This window comes from Benincasa hispida, chromosome 5, assembly GCF_009727055.1.
Source record: "Benincasa hispida cultivar B227 chromosome 5, ASM972705v1, whole genome shotgun sequence".
In the NCBI taxonomy this organism is placed as follows: Eukaryota; Viridiplantae; Streptophyta; class Magnoliopsida; order Cucurbitales; family Cucurbitaceae; genus Benincasa; species Benincasa hispida.
Window position 1 is genome coordinate 57,935,601 of NC_052353.1, and position 3,933 is coordinate 57,939,533.

The window sequence follows — 3,933 nt, forward strand, 5'->3', positions numbered from 1 at the left end:
TTCTCTTTCTTTTGAACCTCGCAATTTTCTAATCGTGATAAATGATCTGCGACTTGGTTCTCAGTGCCCTTCCGATCTTTGATCTCTAGGTCAAATTCTTGCAGGAGTAATACCCACCTTATCAGTCTTGGTTTTGCATCCTTTTTCGTCATGAGGTATTTGATCGCAAAATGATCAGTATACACCACTACATTTGATCTAATCAGGTACTGCCGAAATTTTTCCAGGACAAACACCACTGCGAGCATTTCTTTTTCTATGGTTGTATAATTTTCTTGTGAATCATTGAACCTCTTACTGGCATAATAGATAGGATGCAAAATCTTGTCTTTGCGCTGGCTCAAGACTGCGCCCACTGCATATCCACTTGCGTCACACATCAGCAAAAAAGGTTGCGTCTAGTCGGGCGCAACCAGAACAGGTGCAATGATGAGCGCATTTTTCAGCGTGTGGAACGCTTCAGCACATGCATCATTAAAATCATATTCACGATCAATCTCGAGGAGCGCACTTAGGGGTCTTGCGATTTGAGAAAAGTTGCGGATGAATCTTTGATAGAACCCCACATGTTCCATAAAACTCCTAAGTGTTTTCATATTGACTGGTGGTGGTAACTTGGATATTGCGTCAATTTTTGCTTGATCAACTTCCAACCCTGCCTTTGATATCTTGTGACCTAGCACTATTCCTTCTTCTACCATGAAATGGCATTTCTCCCAGTTCAGAACCAAATTTGTTTCAATACATCTCTTCAAAACTTTTTCCAGATTTGATAAACAAGAGTCATAAGTGTTGCCAAAAACCGAAAAGTCATCCATGAACACCTCGATTGACTCCTCCAGGAAATTTGAGAAAATGGCCATCATACACCTTTGGAAGGTGCCTGGTGCATTACAGAGTCCAAATGGCATGTGACGGAATGCAAATGTGCCGAATGGGCATGTGAAATTTGTTTTGTCCTGATCTTCCGGTGTAATCGCAATCTGGTTATACCCTGAATAGCCGTCAAGAAAGCAAAAGAATTCATTCCCCACAAGCCGATCTAACATTTGATCAATAAACAAGAGTGGAAAATGGTCCTTCTTTGTGGCCAAATTTAGCATGCGATAATCTATGCATATTTTCCACCCCGTGGTTGTTCTGGTTGGAATTAATTCATTTTTGCTATTGGTGACGACTGTCATGCCCCCTTTCTTTAGAACGCACTGCACTGGGCTTACCCAGCTGCTATCAGATATGGGGTAAATGACGCCTGCATCAACCCACTTCACAATCTCTTTCTTGACAACCTCCCTCATGGCAGGGTTCAGACGGTGCTGCCTCTTTACTGATCTTGTTTTTTCCTCTTCAAGATGGATCTTGTGCATGCAATTCGAGGGACTGATCCCTCGAATGTCTACTAAGGTCTATCTTAAAGCTTTCGCGTATTTCTTAAGGATCTAAATAAGTGCTTCCTCCTTTTCTTTCTCAGTGAGGCAGAGATTATAACTGGTAGAGTGTTGTTGCCTCCTAAATAAACATATTTGAGGTGCACTTCAACTCCAACATGGGTGGTTCTTCCAAAGATGGCTTAGTTCGCTGTGTTGCTCGTTCAGATAACTTAATTGTTTCAAAATCTGGTTCAGTCTATATTGCGGTGTAATTCTCCTTCAACATTGCGCCAACCTCAAAGTCTTCTTCCTTTGATTCTTCTCGAAACTCGTGCCATTGTTCTTCCTGCAGTTCTCCAATATACTGACAGTTTTCTATATCACCTGGGTATTTCAACGCATTGAGAACGTTGAAATTTGCTTGCTGATTGTCGACTCTTATGGCGAGTTCTCCTTTTTGTACGTCGATCAGCACTCGCCCTGTTGCGAGAAACGGGTGACTCAAGATGATCGACACCTTAGTATCAGCTTCATAATCCAATATAATAAAGTTAGCAGGAAAGATGAATTTATCCACTTGCACAAGTACATCTTCTATCTTGCCCTTTGGATGCGTTATTGATCTGTCAGCCAACTGCAACATAACTATGGTGGGTCTTACGTTGCTGATGTTTAACTTCTTGAAGATAGATAAGGGCATCAAGTTTATACTTGCCCTTAAGTCACAGAGCGCATTTTCGACTTCTTTACCCCCTATTGAGCATGGCATTGTGAAGCTCCCTGGATCTTTCATTTTCTTGGGGATGTTGCTCTAGAAGAGCGCACTACATTCATACGTTAGAACGATCGTTTCATTTTCCCCGATCTTCCTCTTATTGGTGAGTATGTCTTTGAGGAACTTCATATAGCTAGCCATTTGTTCCAGCGCTTGTACTAAGGGAATGTTGATATGTAGCTATCGGAGAACATCTAGGAACCTCTTGAATTGTTTACTATCATTTTTCTTTTTCAGCCTAGACGGGAAAGGTGGAGGATCCCACCGTACTTTCTGATCGTTTAGCTGTTGCTTGAGGTCCCTTGCTTTCTGTGTTTTTGGGGCTGGAGGTTGCGATGACTTTGATTATGAGTTTTGTTGAGATTCATCCTTTGTAGAGGTAGTTGCTTCTAAACTGGTAGATCTGTTGTTTGTGATTGAATGGTCATTGTTGGTGATTGAGTGTTCTGGCCATTTTACTGGTTCTGGTACTGGTGGCACGGGGACCGTCTTCTTACCGCTTCTAAATGTCACAGCTTGACATTGTTACTTGCCGCTTGGTCCTGGTGCTTTCGAGATGCTAGGCAGCATACCAGACGCTCTATTCTTAAGCTCGTTCGCAAGCTATCCAATCTGCACCTCCAAATTTCTAGTGGAGGAAGCTTGCGACTGCATGATTGCCTCGTTTTTTCTCGATATATTGTTTCAGTAGTGCTTCCAAAGACGAGGTACTAGAAGAGGTGTTAGAAGAGGACGGTTGTTTGTGTTGCTATCTACTCTGAAAATTACTCTGGCTTTGATTTTGATAATGGAAAACTGGAAGATTACCTCGATTCCTGGGATGACTTTTCTGATGATTCCTCTGGCCTCCCTGGTTGTGATTCCCTCTCCAACTGAAGTTGGGGTGATTCTTCCAACCAGGGTTGTAGATGTTGCTCAAAGGGTTATTGTGAATAGAGTATACGGATTGTGGATTTGACGGGCAGACTTCCACCGAGGCCCCTCTCCGCATTGGATGCAGCTTGCTGTTGCCACTTACGTCAGCGCATTGGCTTGCGCTACACTTTGAGAGAGATGTTCTTGATTAATAGCCATAGTCTAGAGGCTGTCTCTTATACACATCTAGATGTGTATAAGAGACAGGCGCTACACTTTGAGAGAGATGTTCTTGATTAATAGCCATAGTCTAGAGGCTGTCTCTTATACACATCTAGATGTGTATAAGAGACAGGCGCTACACTTTGAGAGAGATGTTCTTGATTAATAGCCATAGTCTAGAGGAACGAGGTTATTGCGGTCATCTAAGCGGCCAAGGTGGTCATTGTATCAGCTGGTACAATGGCACTTTCGGCTCTTCTTTGCTCCGGGCCTCTTCCCCCATACCCATCATCCATGCAATCATCTGTATTTCACGAAATTCGATCTAAGATGACCTTCGCTTCCGTATACGTCTTGTCCATGAACCCTCATGCCGCGGAGGCGTCAACAACTGCTTGCGTTGATCTATCCAAGCCATTATAAAAGGTTTCCATCAGAACGCAATCGGGAATCCCGATATGCAGACAGTTCTTCACTAATCTTCTGAATCGCACCCAGGCGGTACTCAGAGTTTCATTTTCCATATGTTCAAAATTTAACACGTCCTTTCGTCTTCTTGCATTGACAGCAGGCGGGAAAAATTTCTTCATAAACCTCTCAACCAACTGGTCCCATAAATGGATTTCATTAGACTCTAATGAATGAGCCCACCTCTTTGCTTCATCCTGAAGTGTATACGGGAAGAGATACAGTCTAATTCCTTCCTGAGTA